The following is an 11,562-nucleotide window of genomic DNA, read 5'->3' as shown; positions in this document are numbered from 1 at the left end:
ATTCCTTTAGAAAAGGAGTATCTCCTCTATTAATACTTGGCTAAACAATGCTACAAATTTGATAAGAAAGACAGGATAAAGAATTTATTTCTTCCTTTACTGATTAGTTTATTTACCAGCTTACCTTAATTATCACAAGTTAAGGGTCTTTGTTTTTTAAGTATTAAAATTTATTTTAAAGGATTTTATACTGGTGAGCACCTGTATGGTAAAAAGTTGGGACTTTTTTTTAGAAAGCCAATGTATGAAGTTGTCACTTTGTACACTGTACACTTTAGTCCTCCTAAGTAAATGCATTTCAAATTAATAAAAGACAACCAAAGAGAAAATATAGAGATGCGCCAGGTGTGACAGGTAGAACTTTTCACTACTAAAGGATTGGTAAAGTCTAAGGGGCTGAACCTGCAATAAAACTAAAGGCATCTTTCTGGAGGCTTAAATGTTGAAAAGGCAAGAGACTACTCATCTACCCATGACAGGAATTATGGTTTTTTTCTACCTGTTTATTTTTTTTTCTTCCAGTTTTATTGAGATATAGTTGACATACATCACTGTATAAGTTTAAGGTGTACAGCATAATGATTTGACTTACACACGTCATCAAACGATTATCACAGTAAGTTTAGTGAACATCCATCTTCTCATATAGATACAAAATTTTAAAAATAGAAAAGAATTATTTTCCTTGTGATGAAAACTCTTAGGATTTACTCTCTTAACTCTCATAAATAACATACAGAGGTGTTCATTATATTTATCACATTGTACATTGCATCCCTAGTACTTTTTTATCTTATAACTGGGAGTTCGTACCTTTTGACTGCCTTTCTTCAACTCTTCCTCCCCTCTGTCTCTAGTAACCACAAATCTGATCTCCTTCTCTATGAGTGCGTTTGTTTGCTTGCTTGTTTTTGAAGTATAATCGACCTACCACACTACGTTAGCTCCTGTTACATAACAAACTGACTCAGTATTTCTATACAATTCAAAATGATCACCATGATAATCTAGTTATGATCTGTCACTACACTATATTCCCCACACTGTGCATTTCATACCCATGTCTCATCATTCTGCAACTGGAAGTTGGTACCTCTTAATCTCGCTGTCATATTTCTTTCCTCCACCACCCCTTCCCCTCTGGCAACCACCTGTTTGTTATCTATAACTCTGTTTCTGTTTTGTTAGGTTTGTTCATTTGTTTTGTTTTTTATATTCCACATGTAAGTGATATCATACAGTATTTGTCTTTCTCTGTCTGACATTTCACTGAGCATAATACCCCTCTAGGTCCATCCAAGTTGTTGTAAATAGCAAGATTTCATTCTTTTTTAATGGCTGAGTAATCATTCATTGTATATATACCATGTCTTCATTCGTCTATTGATAGGCACTTGGGTTGCTTCATATCTTGACTATCGTAAATAACACTGCAGTGAACATAGGGGTGCATATCTTTTCTAATTAGTGGTTTTGTTTTCTCTGGAGAAATACCCAGGAGTGGAATTGCTGGATCATATGGTAGTTCTATTTTTAAGATTTTGAAGACTCTCCATACCATTTTCCAAAGTAGCTGCATCAATTTAACATCCCCAGCAACAGTGCACAAAGGTCCCCTTCTCTCCACATCCTCACCAACATTTGTTACTTGTTGTCTTTTTGCTAACAGCCATTCTGACAGGCAAGAGGTGACATCTCATTGTGGATTTTATTTACATTTCCCTGATGATTAACGCTCTTGAGCATCTTTTCGTGCGCCTTTTGGCCATCTGTACGTCTTCTTTGAAAAAATGTCTATACAGATGCTCTGAACATTTTTTAATTGGGTTATTTGTGTTTTTGTTTTTTAATGTTGAATTGTATGAGTTCTTTGAATATTTTGGTATTGACCCCTTATCGGATGTATCATTTGCAACTATCTTCTATTCAATAGGTTGCCTTTTCGTTTTGTTGATAGTTCCCTTTGCTGTGCAGAAGCTTTTTAGTTTGATGTAGTCCCATTGGTTTATTTTTGCTTCAGTTTCCCTTGCCTGAGGAGATATATCCCCCAAAATATTACTAAGACCTATGTCAAAGAGCTTACTGCCTATGTTTTCTTCCAGAAGTTTTCTGGTTTCAGGTCTTACAGTTAAGTCTTTAATCCATTTTGAATTTATGTTTATGCATGCTGTGACGGAGTAGTACACCTTAATTCTTTTGCATGTAGCTCTCCAAAATCAGGAGGTGGGTGTAACCCAGGCTCCTTTCAAATTATTGCTTCTGCCCAGGGTCCCGGAGTATGTAAGCATCTGTATGTACCCTTTAAGAGTGGAGTCTCTACTTCCCACAGCACTTTGACTCTCTGGAAATTATGCCCTGCTGGCTTTCAAAGCCAAATGTTCTGGGGGCTTATCTTCCCAGTGCAGGATCCCCAGGCTTGGGAGCCTGATGTGGGGCTTGGATCCCTTGCTCCTTGAGAAGGACTTCTGCACCTGTAATTTTCCTCCCCATTGTGGGTCACCTACCCAGGGGTATTAAGTGTACCATCTCTCCATCCTCCCACCCATCTCGCTGTGGTTCTTTCTTCATATCATTAGTTGTAGAAGATCTTCTTTGCTAGTCTTCTGGTCTCTCTCATCAATAATTACTGTGTAAATAGTTGTAATTTTGGTGTGCCCATGGGAGGAGATGAGCTCAGGGTCTTCTTACTCTACCATCTTGGCCACTCTTCCCTTACATGTTTACCTTGAACATAAAAAGTGAAGAGATTCCATCGTCAAAGTAAGGAAGTCTCTGGGTGGCCAGTGCTGATTCCAGGGGCCCCTTCTTCCTTCCTGATATGCTGGAGGTGTCTTGAAAAGAGCGTGCTACTCAGAACCCTCTTGTTTGCCATGCAGCCAGGCTCATGGCTGCATATGGTTCTAGTGGGTCAGAGAGGAGAACATTTTTCCATCTGTATCTGAGAGGGGATGAAACTAAAGTAGAGGCTGACCATGCTGCGGCTTGCTGAGCTTCTTCAGTGCCTCGCCACTGCTCTTGGGATAAACCCCATCTGTATAACTTGCTAATCAAGGCCACTATTACCTGGTCTGCCCTAACTATTCTAACTAGCATCCACTATATTTCTTTCACAGCCTCCCTACTAGAGTGCCTATGGTCTAGAAGAAAAACAATCAAATTTACTACTCTTCTCTGATCATACTTGAAACTCTTTTCCATGTCTGTTCATGATGTTCCAGTTTCCTATTTATGGACTCTTCTACCAAACACCATCTCTGACTCCTCCACTCTTGAGCCACAATTAATACGCCTTCTGTGGTGGGTGGAAGGATGGCCCCCAAAGATACCTACATCCTAATCCCTGGAACCAGTGAATGGGTTGCTTTACATGGCAAGGTGGAATTAAGGTTACAGATGGAATTAAGTTTGCTGATCAGCTGATTTTAAAATAGAGAGATTATATTGGATTATCTGCATGGGTTCAATGTAATCACAAGTCCTTAAAAGTAGAAGGAAGCAGAAGGGTATGTCAGAGTGATGTGATGTGGGAAGGATCCAGCTCATCATTGCTGGTTTTGAAGAGGGAGAAAGGAGACCATGAGCCAAAGAATGCAGGCAACCTCTTGAAGATGGAAAATTCTGCAAGAAAACAGATTTTCCCCTGCACCCTTCAGAAGGGGACACAGACTTGCCGAAACCTTGATTTTAGCCCATGAGCAGTGTTGGACTTCTAACCTAGAGAAATTAAGATAAGCTACTAAATTTGTAGTGATTTGTTGCAGCAGTCGTGGAAGACCAACGCACCATTCTTTTTGCTCACATGGCACTTTTTAGCTGCATAGCTGGAGGCAGCAAATGTAGTGCATCAGAGTAAGATTCCACCTGGATGCAAATTTCTGCTTTGCTACTTCTAAGCTGTATGATCTTGGGCAATTAAAGGCACTTCTCTGAACCTCACTTCACATCAGATCATCTGCTTACACCTTTCCATTGCACAGAGCTCCAGTCCTTTGAGGTATTTCTCACAATTATAATTAAATAATCAACTGGGTGCTTAATTAAATGTCTGTTTCTCCCTTGAGATAGTGGTTTCCCCAAGGGAAGGAGCTCTAACTATCTTGTTACTATCTTGTATCCCTAGCACAGAGCGCCAGTGCTAAGCAAAAACAGGCATTTGAAAATATTGGCCAATTAAATGGATTTGATTAAACATATCACCTTGGGTGTGATGTAGACAATACTGTCCAGTAAAATATCACTACATTCAGAATGTAAAAATACATTCACTGTACCAGTATAATTCAGGGATTCAGGGAGCCATGACTCAAGAGATTGCATAATCTCCTCTTTTCAAACCCCATTTTTTTTGTTGTTGTTGTTGTTGTTTTTTTTTTGCCGTATGCGGGCCTCTCACTGTTGTGGCCTCTCCCGTTGCGGAGCACAGGCTCCGGACGCGCAGACTCAGCGGCCATGGCTCACGGGCCCAGCCGCTCCGCGGCATGTGGGATCTTCCCGGACCGGGGCACGAACCCGTGTCCCCTGCATCGGCAGGCGGACTCTCAACCACTGCGCCACCAGGGAAGCCCCCAAACCCCATTTTTAAAGTTATTCTATTTTTTCCCCTCCCTCCTTACTTTGCTTTCCTAACAAGGAGGTGTTTTCACTGTTAGGTGTACCTAGAACAGATGGAAAGTTTCATAGCTATAGGTAGGGCCTCCCCAGCTATCTCCACCCTGGTAGAGTCCCCATGAGGCCAGGGTCTGATACTCATATTTATAGGTAAAAAATATAAATTTACTGTGATAAGCTCTAGGGGACTGATTCAGCTCAATCAGCTAAAAGACCATTTGTTAATTTACAATGAGGAGTATTCCAGGAGCAAAAACAAAATTTATTTGCACTGGATCATATCTTCTTTATCCAGCAGGAAAATTTAATAGGAAAAACTTTTTTTAAGTTTTAGAAAACAGACATGTACTATAAACCTAACAATTTATAAATACAAAGCATATATACCGAGTACTCTTATAAGCAAGTAATACTCATAAAAGAATGATTCAGACTTCCATTTCAATGCATCCAGAATTGGTATTTGCTGTTCAGTGATCATTATAAATGGTTAATAGATCATATATGTAATTGTCTTGCCTCCAGACTATAGAAAAAAAGAAGAATCTTTTAAAATTTATAACAATGCCAACTTTACCACTTCACATCTTGTTTCTAAATCTTAAAAACTTTTTTTCATCCAATAAATACTTACACTTCAGGCATTCTCCAGAAATGGATCCCTGCAGAGCTCTTGATATAAGCCCTGTAAAGACCACTAGTATGTGAAAGGAAGTCCATAAACATGCTAGTGATTCATCACTCTAAGTTACTGATACTCAAGCCTTGAACTGAGCCGAACCTCCAAGAAGCCACATATTTGTCCCAGAGAAATTTGAGTCCCTACAGAAACAGAGGGCCCTCAGCTGCTATGAAGTTTGTTTATAAGGAATAGTTATGTGAAGAATGTGTCAGCATCCTTTCTAAAATAAACTGGAAGATGCTGTATCTTATACTGTTCACTATCCCTGTGCTATCACAAAGGTCTGAATTATCAATCAATGAAATAAGAGTCTTCCTCAGCCTTAAGCTTTATTAATGATTAGCAGAGAATTCAAAACAATAATGCAAGCAGCACCAATATCTATGAGGCCCCATATGTCAGATGCAGCTCTTAGAATACTCATTTCTGCACCTGAGTTCATTTGGTTTCAGAGTTATGCTATCTAATTGGGTATCAGTCAAGCAAGGGGAAATCACTGAGTTGGGGTCTCTTGAATTTATATGCCTCATTAATCATACAGACCTGTTCTGGCTACATATTAAATCCTATTCTTCAACACAGCAGCAGGAGCACGTAATTCCATAAATTTCAGATTTACTTATAAGACTCAAACTAGATAAACCAGGTACACCCTTCTAAAAGGATTCCTGTTCCATAAGTCAATGTTTGCACAAGTTCAGGTCAATCTTCCCTCCAGCATCCCTGAGGACAGGAAACTAGTTACAGACCCACTGTTAAATCTTTTCTTCCCTATGCCTATATAAGGATCCTTCAGGTAAACTATTGAAAGAATTTAGCAATAGAAAAAATAGCTCTCTCTCTTAAAAAGAGTTCAAATAAATAAACAAATATCGATAAATAAAATAGAACTATTAATTCAAAAAAGATGTGCTTACTTTTAATTGACAGTAGGGATTATATAACTCAATATAGCTCTCCTTTTTTGGCTTTAGCTGCTACAGTATCATGCCTTAAATAAGTACATAATCTTGAAACTATTTATATCCAAGCTTTTATATATAATTACCTTCAATCTCATATACCACATGATTTTTTTCCTATAGAAGTGAACCTTCTACCTCCTACACTTTTGGTAGGAATGTAAATTGGTGCATCAACTATGGAAAACAGTATGGAGCTTCCTTAAAAAACTAAAAATAGAACTACCATATGATACAGCAGTCTCATTCCTGGGTATATATCTGGAAAACCAAAACTCTAATTCAAGAAGATACATGCACCCCAATGTTCACAGCAGCAGTATTTACAATAGCTGATGAGCCATCAACAGATGACTGGCTTAAGAAGATGTGAGATATATATATACAATGGAATATTACTCATCCATAAAAAAGAATGAAATATTGCCATTTTCAGCAACATGGATAGACCTAGAGAATATTACACTGAGTTAAGTAAGTCAGGCAGAGAAAGACAAATACTGTATGATATCACTTATATGTGGAATCTAAAAATAATACAAATGAAACTATATTCAAAACAGAAACAGATTCACAGACATAGAAAACAAATTTATGGTTACCAAAGGGGAAAGGGAGGGGGGAGAGATTAAATTAGGAGTATGGGATTAACAGATACAAACTACTATACATAAAATAGAAAAGCAACAAAGATTTACTGTATAGCACAGGGAATTATATTCAATATCTTTTAATACCCTATAATGGAAAATAATCTAAAAAACACACATATATACATGTATATATAAAACTAAATCACTTTGCTATATACCTGAAACTAACACAATATTGTAAATCAACTATACTTCAATAGAAAAAGGAAAAAGAAATGCATCTTCTATTTTAAGCAAACTCAAACAATTTTTGGAATAAATATATTCTAAATAGCTAAAAGTTGTATATTTATCTAGAATAAAATTTATTGTTAGCTTCCTATTTCTGAGAGCAATATTGCTTCTCTTCCACATCTGCCTCTTCACCCTCTTACACTTTCTTTTCACAAACTACCACTGATAAACATCATAGTCAAAGGTCATGCAACTTACTTCCTACTACTGGGTACTTTCCTTCCCTACCACCTTTCCCAAGGCGAAAGCTCTGAGTTAACTGCATCACCCTCACCCCACAAACCCAGGGGCCTTAATCAACTGTTGTCTGTTCACTCTGAAGTTCCAAAGTTCCTGGATGCGGGAGGGTTTGAGGAAACAGAAATTCTCATCCATGAGATTTGAATAACTGCTCATGGGGTAATGGCAGGATCACCATACTGAGAGGAGGAATAAGGAGTGAAGGCTATCAGGAGAAGAAACAGTGGAATAGGGCCTGTATTTTATGATTAGGCAAAGAGATTAAAAGGATATGCTCAGATTATTGAGAAGGGAAAAAAAGACCAAGATTCAACCAAGCATATAACTGTCTTTTTCTTGTATTTAGGTAGTTCAAGCATATTAGAATTCTGAAGTATTAAAAGGACTTTAGAAATCATTTTATCCAGCCTCTTTATTCACAACCATTTAAGATCAAATTGGGAAGGGGAAAGACTGACTATAGTGGCAAAGCAAGTCTTCTTTTCCTTCCCTCTCTAAATCTCTTATTCTTCTTTTAAATTCTTTCTTTGCCTTACAGATTTTTGAGGTCAAATATTTTGTATTTTCTTTAATAGCTTTAAATGTTTTAGTCATAATTAGGAAAGCTTTTTCCATTTCTAGTTGATAGAGGAATTCACTTTCTCTGGTACATATATAGGGTTTTAATTTTCATTTTTAAAATATTCAGATATCTGATCAGTGGAATTTATTCTGATGTATAGTTTGAGGCTAGAATCTAAATTTTATCTTTTTTCAATATTTCTCCAGTTGTTGAAAAATGTCTCTTTCCCCCAATGATTTAATATACATACATTGTCCTACATACTTGGGTCTAATTTTTAGTTTTCTATGTGTTCCCTTGGAATGTCAGGCAGTCCATTCATACACAGTCCACATTGTTTTAATTAGAGGCGATACAGTATGTTTTAATATCTATTACTTCTAGTCTCCTTACTTTCCATTGCCCTTTTTCTCCTGTGTTTTTTTCCCTCCATAGTAATTTAAGCTTCATTAATATTTTTCATATAAACTTTAGATTCAGTTTATCTAATTCTGTCTTTTTAAAAATTGGTATTTTTATTGAGGTTGTATATTATCTTGAATAGAATTAGCATCTTGATGATGTTTATTCTTTCTTTTTAAGAATATGGAATAGCTTTCCATGTGTTCAAATATAATGTACGTTTCATAAATATTTTAAGGCTTTCTCTATACCTTTTTCACATTTGTTAACTTTATACTTTCCTCTCCCATTTTTTAGTTATGTTATCTCTATTTACTCAGAACATTTAACATTTACATTCTAATCTTCCACCTTTACTCTCATCTTTATTCATCTTAGACATAATTAAATATATGCAACGATGCTCACTAGAAGGCCTTTGTTATTATCTCTCGATTGAATGAAGACTGTTCTCTGGCAGATTCCTGAGGAAAAGCCTGTGAGTGCAATATTCCGAGCTCTTACATGGTTAAAATGGGTTTGTCTATAGCTGTCAACACTGAAGGACTGCGTATAAAACCCCTGGCTCACACGTTCCCCCCTGAATGTCTTGAAAATATTACCCTACTTTTCTCTAACATTGTATGCTATTGTTGACAATTTTCAGTCTGAGTTTTGAGTTTCTGATTTCTGGTTGTCTTTTCCATCCTCAGTTACTTGTTTAATTATATTGGGTTCATTTTTCAGTCTTGTGTTACAATTTTCCTTTGTATTATGGCTTTTTCTCAAGGCAAGGCAATTATCATTATCTTACACAACTCTTCTATTTTCCTTTCCCTTCTTTATTCTTTTATACAAGAAAATTGTGTTCCTCATCTCATTTAGAGCAGGATAAGAGATGATTCAGTATCAAAGTAAAAAGTTGCACAATTTTCCATTATTACTACATGGTAGGACTTCACCTCCCTTACAACTTGATTTTCTCTCCCTGGGACTCTCTCTTTGTTATCAAATCAACCCTCTGGCTGATTGTCCATTACCTATTTTCAATTATTCTTGTCAGTGCTATCTTCAGTATGAGAAATGATGAGAAATTGAACATTTTTCCCTTGGAGAATATTACTTGGCCTTATCTTACTAGCTGAGCTCTACATATCCAATATCAATAACCTCAGTTTCTTCCTACATTCCCTAAGTTTTAAAGAAAAATTAGAATGCTGTAAATAAATGTGGTACCAGATGCACTCCAGCAAATGATAGCTCTTGGAATAGCATCTGAAATGACAATATGTACTCACTTGGAATTCAGAAATGAAAATGTCCCAGTGCCTTCCTTGCTTCATTACTGAAGGGAATCGGCCTTATACCACAGCAATCGCCTGTTCCCACCAGCTGACAATGAAATGAATACTCTGTAGGAGCTGAGATGATTGTGGCATTAAACTTAGCAGTCTCGCCATGATCCCGCAAGACTGCTACTGAATCTAAACTAAATCAGTTTTGAGAAGCGTCTGTACAGAACTTGTTCATCATTTAAAATCTGGAGGGGAAATATGAGGAAAATCAAATGAGTTAGGAAAGAGATTATCAGCTAAGAGATAGCTCAGGGATCTGTTTTAGGTCAGGCGGAGGGAATAGGACAGAAACAACCAAATAGCGTGAGGAGAGTTGACATTATCCGCAAAAGCCCAAGAGATTGTTTTATTATTGTCATCAGTTGCAATGATGATGATAATAGTAGTGATCTGTTGTTCAGTGAACACAAAACACTGCAATAGCAACGGCACTGACTACAGAAAGAAAAACATGATACAGCTTCCCTGGCTGCTACACTTGGCATCTAAATTACCCAGACTATGACCCAGAGCAGGGACACTTAGGGAATAGAGCAGATGCCTGAGATAGGGCAAGCATCTGACACAGCATGACATCGGATAGAGATGATAGATTGGTCTTAGTCCTTTAATCTCCTGTTGGAAGGGTAATAAGTGACAGTTTAGTCCTAAGGGTATTAGGAGGTTAAGGAGCAAGGGGCGGGTGGTGAGGAACATATTAATATCTCTGGGTAAAACTTTCTGAATGTACCTCATTTAAGATTCACAACAATGCAATCAGTTAGATACTATGGTTTCTATTCTACATAGGAAGTAACCGAGGTTTGAAGAAGTTAAAACCGTCCCAGCTTCAGGCAGAGAGAGAGAAGAACGCAGGCTTGAGGCCCAGTGAGGCAGAGCTGCAATGTTCTGTATTGAGAGCCTGGAGACGACACCGGACAAGGAGAGGAAATGGAAGATGCTCGAGGATGTGATCTCCTCCCTACAGAACGTCCTCATCTACATGGTCCTGCTGGGAGTCACTTGCTTTATCCAAAAGAAATTGGACAGCATCTAAAGACTGGGCATTCTATTTGGATACGTGATACGAAGAACCTGATAACAGTTTCTACTTCTATCTGCAAATGAGACTCTTTGATGTCCACAGCTAAAATAGAAAACTATTTGTAAAGTGTGAAAAAACCTTCTGGTCATAGTGTGCCTTGCGTCCGTTATATTCAGCCTCCACGAATGGTGATATAAACCTTTCCTCCTTCACAGCTCCCTCCCAGAGGTGCAGGTCCGGTCCCTATTCTTTTGTCTCTGTTTTTTCTTTTTTCTTTTGCCCTACCCAGGTACATGGGGAGTTTCTTGCCTTTTGGGAGGTCTGAGGTCTTCTGCCAGTGTTCAGTAGGTGTTCTGTAGGAGTTGTTCCACGTGTAGATGTATTTCTGATGTATTTGTGGGGAGGAAGGTGATCTCCGCGTCTTACTCTTCTGCCATCTTGAAGCTCCTCCTTGTTTATTTTTAATAATACTTTTTCCTTAAAGTTTTCTTTGCATGATGCTAATCTAAGTGTACCAATTTTCATTTAGTTAGAAATATCTTTTTCCATTCTTTGACTTTTAAATTTTCTTTATATGATACTAATATAAGTATACCAGCTTTTTTGGGGGGGGTTAGGAATATCTTTTTCTATTCTTTGGTTTTCAGAATTTCTGGATCATTGTGTTTTAGATGTGTGTCTTATCCACAAGATATAACTGACTTGTGTATTTGTGTGTGTGTGTGTTGTTAAAACCATTCTGAGAAAAAGAAAATAACTGACCCAACAGGCCAGTTTTTCAACTGGAGCATTTATTCCATTTATGTCAATAATGGATATTGATATATTTAAATTCACTTCTGCAGTTTTGTTTTTGCTTTA

The 11,562-nt window shown here is 37.5% G+C and overlaps 1 pseudogene; it reads left to right on the top strand.

Moving 5' to 3' along the window:
• The first annotated feature begins 8,438 nt into the window (after positions 1-8,438).
• On the top strand, positions 8,439-10,958 carry LOC113617823 (mitochondrial import receptor subunit TOM5 homolog pseudogene; annotated as a pseudogene).
• Positions 10,959-11,562: the final 604 nt, after the last annotated feature.

The sequence above is a fragment of the Aethalodelphis obliquidens genome, unplaced genomic scaffold (genome assembly GCF_003676395.1).
Source record: "Aethalodelphis obliquidens isolate GAN/ISIS:26980383/991018 unplaced genomic scaffold, ASM367639v1 scaffold5, whole genome shotgun sequence".
NCBI lineage: Eukaryota > Metazoa > Chordata > Mammalia > Artiodactyla > Delphinidae > Aethalodelphis > Aethalodelphis obliquidens.
This window is presented reverse-complemented; position numbering and strand designations above follow the sequence as displayed.